At 47.5% G+C, this 16,878-nt stretch overlaps 1 protein-coding gene across 4 annotated transcripts in view; it reads left to right on the forward strand.

Moving 5' to 3' along the window:
* The window catches only part of RTKN (rhotekin), a 606,092-nt gene that overhangs the window by 285,446 nt on the left and 303,768 nt on the right, over positions 1-16,878 (forward strand). The gene's annotated exons all lie outside the window — the stretch shown is intronic.

Below are 16,878 nucleotides of genomic sequence, written 5' to 3' on the forward strand. Positions count from 1 at the left end.
CAAAGCAAGCACATATGAGTGGCCCATACCATAATGAACATACTTCCTAACGTTGCCATATTGTTCCATGCCTGCATGGCACCATGATTCATGTCCTTATGTTTAATTTATTTTGAAGTGTTATATATAGCAGGAACACTTCCCAAAGGTATTAGAGGCTTTACATGAGCACCAGTTACATTCGTCTTTGGTAAGCACCGGGAGACTCAGTGATTTGCCCAGAATCACAGGCTGTTGAGCCGCCAAGATTCGAACCTGGTTCCCCAGCTCTAAAGTCGGCAGCTCTGGCTGTTAGGCCACATCCTCTCCTTTTTATAAATAATAAATCGTTGTTGCCAGGTATTTTAGTCCAATTGATTCAATTTAAAGCAAATTGAGAACACAACTTACAGAATGCACTGATTTGTGAAATAAAAGTCTACTACTACAAACATGGTACCTCATTGACATGAAGCCATCTGGCAACCAATGCAATCCATGACCACATGTACGAAGCAATGTTCCGGTCGCAAACGGCCCAATTCGCAGAATCGGGCCATTTGCGACAGGCAAAACGCATTTTGGGATGTACAAAGCCCAAATTGGGATTTGGTAACTTGTTAACGAATTGCAATTTGGGTTTTGCCATTCGGTGTTAGGTAGGGGTGTGTTCAGGGCGTCGCTCCATAGTACCGAATCACAAGGGTATGTATGAATGTTTTGCGACCTGAAAAGGGTTGCAAAACATTCGCTTTTTACCACCAAATTTGATTAGGTGGTAACCTATTCGCTTAATCTTAGTGAATGCATGCTGAGCAGGCAGTGGTCCCACGGACCACTGCTTGCTCTTAAAACAAGCATTGGCATAGCCATAGGTCTCGCCTTTGGGACCTTATAAGTGTTTAGCCATGCAACAGCTGGTGTTGTTGCACCAAGGATATTGTGCTGGATAACTAAATATTGATAAGGTCCCAAAGGTGAGACCTATTGGCTAAGCCAATGCTTGTTTTTGGTAACTTTGCAACTTTCACAATGTGCCACACGCACCCACAGGACGGGCCGCCGCAGCTCGCCCAAAATCAGAGCGCTGCTTTTCATTAATTTATATAAGTAGAGCTGCGGGATCGAAGGTGCTTGGTGGCAGGAGGCGGCTGGGCAGGGCCCCTTTTTGGTGAAATTACAACACATCGCCAATGCAGGCGTGGCTTCACCTACAAAGTTTGTCAAGCGAGAGACAAGTTGCAAGTGGTCACTCACAGCACAGTAACGGCGTAATCTTTACTGCACTTTACACTCATTAATTACCCTGACATAACATGAATTACTCTTGCACTAAAGACAGACTTGGGGTGCATTGGCAGAGCTGTGTCGGCACCTCCGTTTTGAAAAAGCGTGGCATTGTGCAGCACTTCCGCAAAGCTGTGCGGGGGTTCGAGTGCTGGGTGCGTAGATTTTCCAGCAAGACTTGTTTGTGAAGTATTTACAAAGCTATCAGGGCTGGACTGGTGGCAGTGCCAGCTCTGTAAAAGGTTTCCATATGAGCCCCGGGGGGCATGGAGCGAGCAAGCAGAGCGAAAGACTCGACCAACTCTTTGGTGGGCACTCAACGCCCACCTTACATTGTTGTTTAACAAGCATTTGCAACGCAATAGGCCTCACAATGTTGAGATTTTGAGATATTGGCATTGTAAATGACAATGCCTTTTATTTATGTGTTTAAAAAACCTGCAATAATAACAGGCCTTGTCAATTCAATTCAATTCAATTCAAAGAATCTTTATTCGAATTATGACAATTCATAAAAGCACATCATATATTTACATCAAAGAAAAAAAAAAAAAAACAGATTCCCCAATAATACATGTGAGTTAAAATACATCATTATTTACATTTCCATAGTTCTGCGCGCGTGGACAGCTGTTTTTAAAAAACTGCAAACACGGAAAATTATTTCCTCGTTTCCAAGTGCTAACAATACCTCATAAGATTTAGTTAAACTAATTGGTCTCAATTTTTTAAAATAAGGGATTAAGAACCGCTTTGTATACAATAAGTAGAAATTACAGAGAAAAAAGAAGTGCAAGTCGCTTTGTTTGCTTTGCCCATTACAGGGACAGCTCGTCATAAGTGCAGTTTCTTGGTACCCCAAAGGGAAATTTAAAAGATACCTAATAGTCCCAGCCCTCAGACGACATAAAAGACTTCTTTCCCAATTTGTCAATTGTATAGTGAGATATAATGGGAAGGGATTTCTGGTGGCTACTATTTCCGTATACCTTATGACTGTTGGTTTCTCTTTTTCCCTCCTAAGTCTTTTTTGGCAAAACAGGGCGCTTAGTGCCTCTTTTAGTTCAGATTTTTTAATTTTGCTGACGTGTGTAGGGTTAATAAAAATATTGTCCATTCCTATTTCTCGCAGGTTTGTGTTTATGTAGGATATCCACGGGATCTTCAGCCCCCTATCACAATTTAAACAATCAGTTATTATCTCTTGTGTGAGTAGCGCGGATTTGTTTGACCAGACCGAGTGCCAAAATAGTACTGGTCGGGAACTAACAAAATCTGAGATAAAATTTAAATCTAATTCATTATGTGTGATGAGGTTGGATGTGAAAATTGGCACATTTAATACTCTCCTGCAAAACCGATTCTCTACCCGCTGGATGGAGATACTGTTCCCGATGCCCCAGACTTCAGCTCCATAGGTTGCCACTGGCACACATTGGAGTTTGAAGATCTTAGCAATTGCCTTTGTTACTCCCGACCTCTTAGGTTTCGGAATGCTTAAAATTGAGTTTGCGGCCTTTGAGAATTTGCTCGTGGCCTGGGCCAAATGCCCAGACCACGAGCCATTCGCAGCAAAGGTCACACCCAAGTACGGGAAAGTATTAGTTGCGATAAGTTTTTCTCCCCCGACTTGTATGGGGCTCAGTCGCCGTTTCCCTGGCCCACATGCCATTATAAAAGATTTTTTAAAATTGACTCTTAAGTCCAAATTATCCATAAATACAGTAAAATTAAGAACCAGAGAACGGAGCGAGTTCGGTGTGCGGCCCATTAGCACCGCATCGTCTGCGTACAGAAGAGTAGGTATTGCTTTGCCATTTATTAGGGGTACGTCTGGTTTGGACTTTGCAAGGTAGTTACTAAGCCTGTTTATATAAATAATAAAAAGCAGGGGTGCTAAAACGCACCCCTGTCTAACTCCTCTTCCAATTTCAATGGGTCCAGACAGTTCCCCGCCTACGCCTATTCTCACTCTAGATTTTAGGTCCATATGTAAAAAAGCTAAAAAGTGTACCAGGGTCGTGTCCATCCCATACTCTAATAAAATAGTCCAAAGTTTAGACCGATTAACCAAATCAAAGGCGGATGACAAATCCATAAAAGCTAAATAAATAGGGACAGAGCGGGCAATGTTATATTTGTCAATAATTAGTTTGAGGTTGAGGCATTGTTCCACTGTGCCGACCCTTGATCTAAATCCCAGTTGGCAGGGGGATAATATCCCAGTTTCCTCTGACCATGTAATCAATCTATTGTAGATGACACGACCTAATATCTTCAGTGTGTTATCTAACAATGAGATTGGTCTGTAGTTTACAGGATCCGACCTATCCCCTTTCTTATAAATTGGGACTATTATACTAGTGCTCCATGTTTCAGGCATTGGGGATTCAGGAAGACTGTTAAAAACATTCACTAATATGGGTGCCCAGAGATCAGGTTGCCATTTAATAAGGTCTATTGGGAGACCATCTGGGCCGGGGGCCTTGTTACCAAGGCTCTGTGCAATTGCCTCCTCTACTTCTCCTTCGGTTATTTTTAAATTGACGGGTGTTTCAGGAATATTGATAAGTGGGTCTTTTCCCGGGGCAGCATAAATTTTTGCAAAATGTAGTTCCCAGGAACTAGCAGAGATAGTACAGCTGATTGGTGTAAGTTGTTGGCCCATATTCCGAAGTTCTTTTACTGCTGGCCAAAATAGATTGCTCGATTTACTACCTGCGGTCAGAGCCAGGGCTTCCCAGCGTTCGCCCAGGAGCATAGATTTCCTTTTCTCTAGGGCTAATTTATAAGTCTTCCTTGCTTCACTAACTTTTGCCCTGACTCTAGGAATTTCTATGAGGGTCTTACGTAGGTTCCTATTTGCAGTTGAGCAACTATGATCAAACCACCTAGGGTCTTTAGGGCTCTGGGGGGCCTGAATCATCAGCAAAGACCTGACTGAGGCACATATTTTGCTAAAATGTGTTATGATTAGCTGGCCACCAATTGTTTGGTCTAGGCAGAGATCTATGCTCTGCTGATTAGCCCCTAACAAAGATGCCATAATTTTTGCTCTATCTATGCCTCTCCATTTTAGACGCAATTTATCAGTGGATACGCTTAGATCCTTTGCTCCCTGCGTCGATCTATAAACCGGTTTAGGGGCTAATTTAAGTGTTACAGTTACGGGGTTATGATCCCCAAAGTCAGTATCCACTGTGTCAATTTCTACTATACAATCAGCCATGCCAGGGGAAACAAAGATAAAATCAATAGTGGAGGTACTAGCTGGTCCTCTATGTGTCGGTACCTGATCCTGCGTTAATTTTGGTCCATGATCCTTTGTGTTACTAAGAATGTGATCATCTAAGAGAGCTCTCAATTCCCGACCCCTTTGATTAGCAAGATATCCATTTTGCTGTTCCACCGATGAAATTATTGGGAGCTGCGCGTTAAAACAGGCCTTGTCATTTACTATACCAATGGGTCAAAGTTTCTAAAATGCGAGACCTATTGCATTGCAAATGCTTGTTATCAAAGGAAGCGGTCACACGGACACCAGTGGAAAGGCAGCTCCAGATGTTAGGGGCATTACTGGAAAAAGTAAGGCCCCCTACCAGTGGCATAGACAGCGTGCCCTGGACCCAGTACAAGGAGGAATATGATGCCCACCCCTCACCCTCTGGCCAGTGTTTGAAATGTGAAATACAGGAATGTTCAGGGTTCAGTGTATCCCTCAGGACTCTGGGCCCTGGTGCCACTGCACCTATTGCAGCAATGTAAGCTGCGAAGTGCAGGTACTCTGTCCGATAGTAATTATTTATAGCTGTGACGTGCAGGTACTCTGTCTCACAGTACCACTTTACAGCTGGGAAGTGTAGGTACTCTGTCCCACACTAATTGTCACAGGTAAGACATGCAGGTACTCTGTCCAATAATACCGGTTTATCGTTGAGAAGTGTAGGTACTCTGCCTCACAATATCAATTTACAGCAGAGAAGTGCAGCCACTCTGTCCAACACTACCAGTTTACCGCTGAGTAGTGCAGGTATTCTGCCCCACAGTACCAGTTTACCGCTGAGTAGTACAGGTACTCTGCTCCACAGTACCAGTTTACCGCTGAGTAGTGCAGGTATTCTGCCCCACAGTACCAGTTTACCGCTGAGTAGTACAGGTACTCTGCTCCACAGTACCAGTTTACCGCTGAGTAGTGCAGGTATTCTGCCCCATAGTACCAGTTTACCACTGAGACATGCAGGTACTCTGCCCCACAGTACCAGTTTACTGCTGAGTAGTGCAGGTATTCTGCCCCATAGTACCTGTCTACCGCTGAGTAGCTCAGGTACTCTGCCCCATAGTACCAGTCTACTGCTGAGTAGCTCAGGTACTCTGCCCCACAGTACCAGTTTACCACTGAGTAGTGCAGGTACTCTGCCCCACAGTACCAGTTTACCGCTGAGTAGCTCAGGTACTCTGCCCCACAGTACCAGTTTACTGCTGAGTAGTGCAGGTACTCTGCCCCACAGTACCAGTTTTCTGCTGAGTAGTGCAGGTACTCTGCCCCACAGTACCAGTTTTCCGCTGAGTAGTGCAGGTACTCTGCCCCACAGTACCAGTTTACCGCTGAGTAGTGCAGGTATTCTGCCCCACAGTACCAGTTTACCGTTGGGTAGTGCAGGTACTCTGCCCCACAGTACCAGTTTACCGCTGAGTAGTGCAGGTACTCTGCCCCACAGTACCAGTTTTCCGCTGAGTAGTGCAGGTACTCTGCCCCACAGTACCAGTTTACCGTTGAGTAGTGCAGGTATTCTGCCCCACAGTACCAGTTTACCGCTGAGTAGTGCAGGTATTCTGCCCCACAGTACCAGTTTTCCGCTGAGTAGTGCAGGTACTCTGCCCCACAGTACCAGTTTACCGCTGAGTAGTGCAGGTATTCTGCCCCACAGTACCAGTTTACCGCTGAGTAGTGCAGGTACTCTGCCCCACAGTACCAGTTTACCGCTGAGTAGTGCAGGTACTCTGCCCCACAGTACCAGTTTACCGCTGAAGGGTGCAGGTACTCTGCCTCACAATATCAATTTACAGCAGAGAAGTGCAGCCACTCTGTCCAACACTACCAGTTTACCGCTGAGTAGTGCAGGTATTCTGCCCCACAGTACCAGTTTACCGCTGAGTAGTGCAGGTACTCTGCCCCACAGTACCAGTTTACCGCTGAGTAGTGCAGGTACTCTGCCCCACAGTACCAGTTTACCGCTGAAGGGTGCAGGTACTCTGCCTCACAATATCAATTTACAGCAGAGAAGTGCAGCCACTCTGTCCAACACTACCAGTTTACCGTTGAGTAGTTCAGGTATTCTGCCCCACAGTACCAGTTTACTGCTGAGTAGTGCAGGTACTCTGCCCCACAGTACCAGTTTACCTCTGAGTAGTGCAGGTATTCTGCCCCACAGTACCAGTTTACCGCTGAGTAGTGCAGGTACTCTGCCCCACAGTACCAGTTTACCGCTGAGTAGTGCAGGTACTCTGCCCCACAGTACCAGTTTACCGCTGAGTAGTGCAGGTACTCTGCCCCACAGTACCAGGCTACCGCTGAGTAGCTCAGGTACTCTGCCCCACAGTACCAGTTTACCGCTGAGTAGTGCAGGTACTCTGCCCCACAGTACTAGTTTACCGCTGAGTAGTGCAGGTACTCTGCCCCACAGTACCAGTTTACCGTTGGGTAGTGCAGGTATTCTGCCCCACAGTACCAGTTTACCGCTGAGTAGTGCAGGTACTCTGCCCCACAGTACCAGTCGACCGCTGAGTAGCTCAGGTACTCTGCCCCACAGTACCAGTTTACCGCTGAGTAGCTCAGGTACTCTGCCCCACAGTACCAGTTTACTGCTGAGTAGTGCAGGTACTCTGCCCCACAGTACCAGTTTACCACTGAGAAGTGCAGGTTCAACAGTGTCAGTTTACAGTTGAGAAGGGCAGGTACTCTGCCCCACAGTACCAGTTTACTGCTGAGTAGTGCAGGTACTCTGCCCCACAGTACCAGTTTACCACTGAGAAGTGCAGGTTCAACAGTGTCAGTTTACAGTTGAGAAGGGCAGGTTCTCTGTCTCATAGTAACTGTTTATAGCTTTAACATGCAGGTACACTGCCCATTAGTACCTGTTTACTGCTGAGAAGTGCAGTTACTCTGTCCCACTGTCCCACTTTACAGCTGAGAAGTGCAGGTACTCTGTCCCACACTACCTGTTTACAGCTGAGATGTGCAGGTACTCTATCCCATAGTACCTGTTTTCAGATGGGAAGTGCAGGTTCTTTGTCCCACAGTAATTGTGAAAAACTGAGAAGTGCAGGTACTCTGTCCCACATAATCTGATAACAGCTGAGAAGTGTAGGTTCTCTGTCCCACAGTACCGATTTACTGCAATCGCGTTTGATTGACGCGATGGTCAAGTTAAAGGTGTCACGGGTGGGGGGAGGGTACGTGCCTCTCTGGCACTGGCTGAACTAAGCCAACGAGGGGTCATCTCAAGGTTAGAAGCTTCCAGTTCCGGGTCAGAGAGTCTTGCAGGTCTAACTCTGCCAAGGACAGGGTGTACTTGGGTCTGCAGTGCGCAGCTCCGTAATGAAGTGTTCACGCGTCCTTCTCATCACTGTGAACCAACGTTACTTCGAGAAAGATGGACCTCTGGGCAGATATGCAAATATAGATTATTATGAGGGAGTCGAGTGCAGGGCGGCAGATCAGTGCGTCTCTTCATCGACCTGTATAACCAGAAGGGGGGAGGGGAAGAGGGGGGCGGGTCTGATCCGGTGACATTCAGGTTTGCAAAGATTTTCATAGATTCACTCTTTATAAAGTCTCTCTCTTCACTGTTCTTTAGTTAGACACAAAACACTTCATTGCCATGTGTGAGAAAGAGCATTGTTTACAGCGGAAAGGCCGCGGCAGAGCGTCGCTGTCAGAGGGCTCAGCACCTGAGACTATGCACCGAGGGCGGGTCCCTCCGGTCAGTGCAAACTGAGGGACAGCTCTGCTGTCTGAGTCCCTCGGGTCAGTGCAAACTGAGGGACAGCTCTGCTGTCTGAGTCCCTCGGGTCAGTGCAAACTGAAGGAGTCAGTGCAAACTGGGGGACAGCTCTGCTGTCAGAGTCCCTCGGGTCAGTGCAAACTGAGGGACAGCTCTGCTGTCCGAGTCCCTCGGGTCAGTGCAAACTTAGGGACAGCTCTGCTGTCCGAGTCCCTCGGGTCAGTGCAAACTGAGGGACAACTCTGCTGTCAGAGTCCCTCGGGGGAGAGCTCTGCTGTCTGAGTCCCTCGGGTCAGTGCAAACTGAGGGAGAGCTCTGCTCTCTGAGTCCCTCGGGTCAGTGCAAACTGAGGGAGAGCTCTGCTGTCTGAGTCCCTCGGGTCAGTGCAAACTGAGGGACAGCTCTGCTGTCTGAGTCCCTTCGGTCAGTGCAAACTGAGGGACAGCTCTGCTGTCTGAGTCCCTCGGGTCAGTGCAAACTGAGGGAGAGCTCTGCTGTCTGAGTCCCTCGGGTCAGTGCAAACTGAGGGAGAGCTCTGCTCTCTGAGTCCCTCGGGTCAGTGCAAAATGAGGGAGAGCCCTGCTGTCTGAGTCCCTTCGGTCAGTGCAAACTGAGGGACAGCTCTGCTGTCTGAGTCCCTCGGGTCAGTGCAAACTGAGGGAGAGCTCTGCTGTCTGAGTCCCTCGGGTCAGTGCAAACTGAGGGAGAGCTCTGCTCTCTGAGTCCCTCGGGTCAGTGCAAAATGAGGGAGAGCCCTGCTGTCTGAGTCCCTCGGGTCAGTGCAAACTGAGGGACAGCTCTGCTGTCTGAGTCCCTTCGGTCAGTGCAAACTGAGGGACAGCTCTGCTGTCTGAGTCCCTCGGGTCAGTGCAAACTGAGGGAGAGCTCTGCTGTCTGAGTCCCTCGGGTCACTGCAAACTGAGGAAGAGCTCTGCTGTCCAAGTCCCTCGGGTCAGTGCAAACTGAGGGAGAGCTCGGCTGTCCGAGTCCCTCGGGTCACTGCAAACTGAAGGAGAGCTCTGCTGTCCAAGTCCCTCGGGTCAGTGCAAACTGAGGGAGAGCTCTGCTCTCTGAGTCCCTCGGGTCAGTGCAAACTGAGGGAGAGCTCTGCTGTCTGAGTCCCTCGGGTCAGTGCAAACTGAGGGAGAGCTCTGCTGTCTGAGTCCCTCGGGTCAGTGCAAACTGAGGGAGAGCTCTGCTGTCTGAGTCCCTCGGGTCAGTGCAAACTGAGGGACAGCTCTGCTGTCTGAGTCCCTTCGGTCAGTGCAAACTGAGGGACAGCTCTGCTGTCTGAGTCCCTCGGGTCAGTGCAAACTGAGGGAGAGCTCTGCTGTCTGAGTCCCTCGGGTCAGTGCAAAATGAGGGAGAGCTCTGCTGTCTGAGTCCCTCGGGTCAGTGCAAACTGAGGGAGAGCTCGGCTGTCCGAGTCCCTCGGGTCACTGCAAACTGAAGGAGAGCTCTGCTGTCCAAGTCCCTCGGGTCAGTGCAAACTGAGGGAGAGCTCTGCTCTCTGAGTCCCTCGGGTCAGTGCAAACTGAGGGACAGCTCTGCTGTCTGAGTCCCTCGGGTCAGTGCAAACTGAGGGAGAGCTCTGCTGTCTGAGTCCCTCGGGTCAGTGCAAACTGAGGGAGAGCTCGGCTGTCCGAGTCCCTCGGGTCACTGCAAACTGAAGGAGAGCTCTGCTGTCCAAGTCCCTCGGGTCAGTGCAAACTGAGGGAGAGCTCTGCTCTCTGAGTCCCTCGGGTCAGTGCAAACTGAGGGACAGCTCTGCTGTCTGAGTCCCTCGGGTCAGTGCAAACTGAGGGAGAGCTCTGCTGTCTGAGTCCCTCGGGTCAGTGCAAACTGAGGGACAGCTCTGCTGTCTGAGTCCCTTCGGTCAGTGCAAACTGAGGGACAGCTCTGCTGTCTGAGTCCCTCGGGTCAGTGCAAACTGAGGGAGAGCTCTGCTGTCTGAGTCCCTCGGGTCAGTGCAAAATGAGGGAGAGCCCTGCTGTCTGAGTCCCTCGGGTCAGTGCAAACTGAGGGACAGCTCTGCTGTCTGAGTCCCTTCGGTCAGTGCAAACTGAGGGACAGCTCTGCTGTCTGAGTCCCTCGGGTCAGTGCAAACTGAGGGAGAGCTCTGCTGTCTGAGTCCCTCGGGTCACTGCAAACTGAGGGAGAGCTCTGCTCTCTGAGTCCCTCGGGTCAGTGCAAAATGAGGGAGAGCCCTGCTGTCTGAGTCCCTCGGGTCAGTGCAAACTGAGGGAGAGCTCTGCTGTCTGAGTCCCTTTGGATCTGTGCAAACTGAGGGACAGCTCTGCTGTCTGAGTCCCTCGGGTCAGTACAAACTGAGGGAGAGCTCTGCTGTCGGAGTCTCTCAGGTCAGTGCAAACTGAGGGACAGCTCTGCTGTCTGAGTCCCTCGGATCAGTGCAAACTGAGGGAGAGCTCTGCTGTCTGAGTCCCTCAGGTCAGTGCAAACTGAGGGACAGCTCTGCTGTCTGAGTCCCTCGGGTCAGTGCAAACTGAGGGAGAGCTCTGCTGTCGGAGTCTCTCAGGTCAGTGCAAACTGAGGGACAGCTCTGCTGTCTGAGTCCCTCGGATCAGTGCAAACTGAGGGAGAGCTCTGCTGTCTGAGTCCCTCAGGTCAGTGCAAACTGAGGGACAGCTCTGCTGTCTGAGTCCCTCGGGTCAGTGTAAACTGAGGGAGAGCTCTGCTGTCTGAGTCCCTCGGGTCAGTGCAAACTGAGGGACAGCTCTGCTGCCTGAGTCCCTCGGGTTAGTGCAAACTGAGGGACAGCTCTGCTGTCCGAGACCCTCGGGTCAGTGCAAACTTAGGGAGAGCTCTGCTCTCTGAGTCCCTCGGGTCAGTGCAAACTGAGGGAGAGCCCTGCTGTCTGAGTCCCTCGGGTCAGTGCAAACTGAGGGACAGCTCTGCTGTCTGAGTCCCTTCGGTCAGTGCAAACTGAGGGACAGCTCTGCTGTCTGAGTCCCTCGGGTCAGTGCAAACTGAGGGAGAGCTCTGCTGTCTGAGTCCCTCGGGTCAGTGCAAACTGAGGGAGAGCTCTGCTGTCTGTGTCCCTCGGGTCAGTGCAAACTGAGGGACAGCTCCGCTTTCTGAGTCCCTCGGGTCAGTGCAAACTGAGGGAGAGCCCTGCTGTCTGAGTCCCTCGGGTCAGTGCAAACTGAGGGACAGCTCTGCTGTCTGAGTCCCTCGGGTCAGTGCAAACTGAGGGAGAGCTCTGCTCTCTGAGTCCCTCGGGTCAGTGCAAACTGAGGGAGAGCCCTGCTGTCTGAGTCCCTCGGGTCAGTGCAAACTGAGGGACAGCTCTGCTGTCTGAGTCCCTTCGGTCAGTGCAAACTGAGGGACAGCTCTGCTGTCTGAGTCCCTCGGGTCAGTGCAAACTGAGGGAGAGCTCTGCTGTCTGAGTCCCTCGGGTCACTGCAAACTGAGGGAGAGCTCTGCTCTCTGAGTCCCTCGGGTCAGTGCAAACTGAGGGAGAGCTCTGCTGTCTGAGTCCCTTTGGGTCTGTGCAAACTGAGGGACAGCTCTGCTGTCTGAGTCCCTCGGGACAGTGCAAACTGAGGGAGAGCTCTGCTGTCGGAGTCTCTCAGGTCAGTGCAAACTGAGGGACAGCTCTGCTGTCTGAGTCCCTTGGATCAGTGCAAACTGAGGGAGAGCTCTGCTGTCTGAGTCCCTCGGGTCAGTGCAAACTGAGGGAGAGCTCTGCTGTCTGAGTCCCTCGGGTCAGTGCAAACTGAGGGACATCTCTGCTGTCTGAGTCCCTCGGGTCAGTGCAAACTGAGGGAGAGCTCTGCTGTCTGAGTCCCTCGGGTCAGTGCAAACTGAGGGAGAGCTCTGCTGTCTGAGTCCCTTTGGGTCTGTGCAAACTGAGGGACAGCTCTGCTGTCTGAGTCCCTCGGGTCAGTGCAAACTGAGGGAGAGCTCTGCTGTCGGAGTCTCTCAGGTCAGTGCAAACTGAGGGACAGCTCTGCTGTCTGAGTCCCTCGGATCAGTGCAAACTGAGGGAGAGCTCTGCTGTCTGAGTCCCTCGGGTCAGTGCAAACTGAGGGAGAGCTCTGCTGTCTGAGTCCCTCGGGTCAGTGCAAACTGAGGGACATCTCTGCTGTCTGAGTCCCTCGGGTCAGTGCAAACTGAGGGACAGCTCTGCTGTCAAAATATGGCAATAGCAAGGACCACTGAGTGTTCTACCCCTGATCATTTTGAAATGCCTGTGCTAGGTGGTTCCAGTTTTCATCCTTAGTTACTGATTGGTTCGCTAGAACAACACTCCCTGAGTGGAGTGCGATGCAATATAACTAGCTTGACTGATCAAGGAAAAAGTGAGAAAAGGCAAAAAATGCAAACAAGCATTGTCAAAGCCAGTAGATCTGGCTTTAATTCACTATGGTCCGTAAACCCAGGCATGCACAGTCCATATTCACGTGTATTAGCACAATAAATCCACGCAGACTGTCTGTGGAATTATTGCATCCGGATAAACACTGCAATGCTGCAGAGGCAGGGTGGGGGCGTGGGCGTGGAAGAGATGTGCAACACGGGGAACACAACAGGTCATTTTTCAACAGCAACTGGAGTCATTTTCTAACATTATCTAAAGGTAAACAGCCTATAAATCTACAATTTGTTCACAAAATGGTCATCACATCAACTGCCAACAATACACAGAATATGGTCACCATAAAACGATCTAATTTGTTCTAGTTTACATGTATAAAATACACCACTCTCTTATATTTACATATTTCTCCTGTTATATAATGCCTCACACACTTTTCTTTATTATTTTACACAAATCGACCCCACCGTCCAACTATTTTAACTACATAACCATTAATTTCATCTACATTTCACAGTGTACGTTCTTCTCGACTTTCTATTTCCATTCATATATATGTATTATTTAGTAAATTTTGTTTGCACATAACAAGATGCTTCCAGCACAGTCACTCTTGATAGAGTCAACTCTTTGTTTCGGTTGCGCAAACCGTTTATGGCCTTCATCAGGACACATAACAAATACAGAAAATTTGTTTTACTTCTTGTGGCAGGAAAATCCAATAAAGATATAAACATATTATCAACATTTGTCAACAATACATTTTACAAACTTTTTCTTTTGTTTATTTTCATGCACATATCTGTTGATAATCTGTTGAACAATTTGTCACATTCTTTTGGGAAATTCTATGGGATGACATTCGCTGCACATGTAGCAAATCTCTACGTGGTAAGGTTTGAAGACGGAATAGAATGTAATGAAATTATTTCATTATTTTAAAATGTCAAGATATATTGATGACATTTTCTTTAAAATGGTGCAGAAGAAAGATGGAGACGTATATCAGACGGTCGCGTGCTAGTAAGAAAAATCTAAAATCTTCTGTCAAATTTAGAAAGCAAGTTTAATGTGTATTGTTATGAGGTGAATGTTGTTATACGGTATGTATTGTTATATGGTGTGTATTGTTATAGTATGTATTGTTATAGCGTGTGTATTGTAATAGTTTGAATGTTGTTATAAGTTGTGTGTTGTGATACGGTTGGTATTGTTATAGGGCATGTTGTTGTAGGGTGTGTATTCTTGCACGGTGTGCATTGTTATAGGCTGTATGTTTTATAGGGTGTATGTTATTACAGGTTGTAAGTTATATAGGGTGTGTATTCTTATAGGGTGTGTATTTTTATAGGGTGTGCATTGCTGTAGTGTGTGCATTGTTAAAGTGTGTGCTGCTATAGGGTGTGAAGAGATAAGGGGTGTGTATTGGTACAATGTGTGTTTTTATTCTTAATTGTATATATACTTTTATGACTGATTGTCGAAATAAAGATAAAGATTGATTGATTGTATGTTGTTATAGGGTGTGTGTTGTTATAGGGTGTGTATTGTTATGGGGTGTGCATTGCTATAGGGTGTGCCTTGCTATAGGGTATCTTTTGTTACAGGGTATCTATTGTTACTGGGTGTTTGTTGTTATACGGTGGATGTTATTATAGGGTGTGTATTGGTATAGGGTGTGTATTGTTATAGGATGTGCATTGCTATAGAGTGTCTTTTGTTACAGGGTGTATATTGTTATAGGGTGTCTGTTGTTATAGGGTGGATGTTGTTATAGGGTGTGTATTGGTATAGGGTGTGCCTTGTTATAGGATGTGTATTGCTATAGGGTGTCGTTTGTTACAGGGTGTATATTGTTAAAGGGTGTCTGTTGTTATAGGGTGGATGCTGTCATAGGGTGTGTATTGGTATAGGGTGTGCATTGTTATAGGATGTGCATTGCTATAGAGTGTCTTTTGTTACAGGGTGTATATTGTTATAGGGTGTCTGTTGTTATAGGGTGGATGTTGTTATAGGGTGTGTATTGGTATAGGGTGTGCCTTGTTATAGGATGTGCATTGCTATAGGGTGTCGTTTGTTACAGGGTGTATATTGTTAAAGGGTGTCTGTTGTTATAGGGTGGATGCTGTCATAGTGTGTGTATTGGTATAGGGTGTGCATTGTTATAGGATGTGCATTGCTATAGAGCGTCTTTTGTTACAGGGTGTATATTGTTATATGGTGTATCAGCTGTAAATAGGCTTGTTTTCTTCAACACCACCACCTGGTGGTGGCAGCAGTGTTGTGGCGGTCCCACCGCCACCATCGTAATATGGCGGTCAGACTGCCAGGGGGTTCATTGTTATAGGTGTGCCTTGCTATAGGGTGTCTTTTGTTACAGGGTATCTATTGTTACTGGGTGTTTGTTGTTATACGGTGGATGTTATCATAGGGTGTGTATTGGTATAGGGTGTGTATTGTTATAGGATGTGCATTGCTATAGGGTGTCTTTTTTTACAGGGTGTATATTGTAAAAGGGTGTCTGTTGTTATAGGGTGGATGCTGTCATAGGGTGTGTATTGGTATAGGGTGTGCCTTGTTATAGGATGTGCATTGCTATAGGGTGTCGTTTGTTACAGGGTGTATATTGTTAAAGGGTGTCTGTTGTTATAGGGTGGATGTTGTTATAGGGTGTGTATTGGTATAGGGTGTGCCTTGTTATAGGATGTGCATTGCTATAGGGTGTCGTTTGTTACAGGGTGTATATTGTTAAAGGGTGTCTGTTGTTATAGGGTGGATGCTGTCATAGTGTGTGTATTGGTATATGGTGTGCATTGTTATAGGATGTGCATTGCTATAGAGTGTCTTTTGTTACAGGGTGTATATTGTTATATGGTGTATCAGCTGTAAAATGGCCTGTTTTCTTCAACACCACCACCTGGTGGTGGCAGCAGTGTTGTGGCGGTCCCACCGCCACCATCGTAATACGGCGGTCAGACTGCCAGGGGGGTGCATTGTTATAGGTGTGCCTTGCTATAGGGTATCTTTTGTTACAGGGTATCTATTGTTACTGGGTGTTTGTTGTTATACGGTGGATGTTATCATAGGGTGTGTATTGGTATAGGGTGTGTATTGTTATAGGATGTGCATTGCTATAGGGTGTCTTTTGTTACAGGGTGTATATTGTTAAAGGGTGTCTGTTGTTGGAAATATGGATTTTCCTGGTCAGTTATGTCCCCTATCTTGGACCCCAACGGTTCCATGTGTATATCACAAGTACATATATGTCCCCCCAGTTCCAGTTATGAAGACGCAAATACATGTGTGCCCACCGTCAACATGTCCTCTGCCAGATCCGCCATGAATAGGCCGGATATTCCATTCTTAAATATGAAAGGCCACCGGCTTTATATGGTTCACTTATGCCATTTTTCAGTCCAGGCAAGTAGGCCCTGATTCTGTCATCAAACTCTTCTTGCCTTCTGCCTCTAAAAGCTCCAGCCCGAGCCTGCATCTGTGACCATGAACTTTGTCTCATTCTCTGCGCGGCTCACGAAGCCTGACATCAGCTTACTCTCTGCCAAGAACTGTATTTCACCTTCGAATTATCTGCTTCCCCCTCAGCCGATGCATTCCTGCCTAGTAGTTTAAGTAAACATTCCTCCAGTTACCAAGCAAAAAGGCCCATCTTCTCTGTCCTCATGCAAGTAATTCATAGCCCTGTTACCATGGAATATTCCTACCCCCTCGCATTCAGTGTAGACACTTAGACGCTTGTACACGCACAGTCAGTATAGAATAGATTCTGTCCGAGAGTCCTTCTTTTATGGATAACATAGTTCTTTAAACATAGGATGTTAGATATGATTTGGGATTAGGTTGACTTGACCCCCCAGACTTCTTGTCTCCACATATAGAGCTAAATGTCAAGTCCCCGTCACCCCCTAGTTACACGTCAATTACACGTCATACTGCTGCGCGCGCATCCATGCCAAGTATTATCTTATAGATCCACCTATACATGACATCACAACCAATCATGTTCCTTTTTACTCATTATTACACCCATTTTCGGTTACGCAAACCAAACGTCAATGTCCTTATCAATTGTTACGCCTACTGTATTCACTTCATTATAATGCATGTACTATAAAAGTTACTTCCTGTCAATAAAGTATGTACTTCACTTCCTGAACCCCCGTGGTGATGGAACTTGAAGCATCCGATTATAATCGACCACCGGAATAAAGTCCATTCCGAAACTCTAATATCACGGATTCTGCCTCTCAT

The sequence above is a fragment of the Triturus cristatus genome, chromosome 2_2 (genome assembly GCF_964204655.1).
Source record: "Triturus cristatus chromosome 2_2, aTriCri1.1, whole genome shotgun sequence".
Lineage (NCBI taxonomy): Eukaryota > Metazoa > Chordata > Amphibia > Caudata > Salamandridae > Triturus > Triturus cristatus.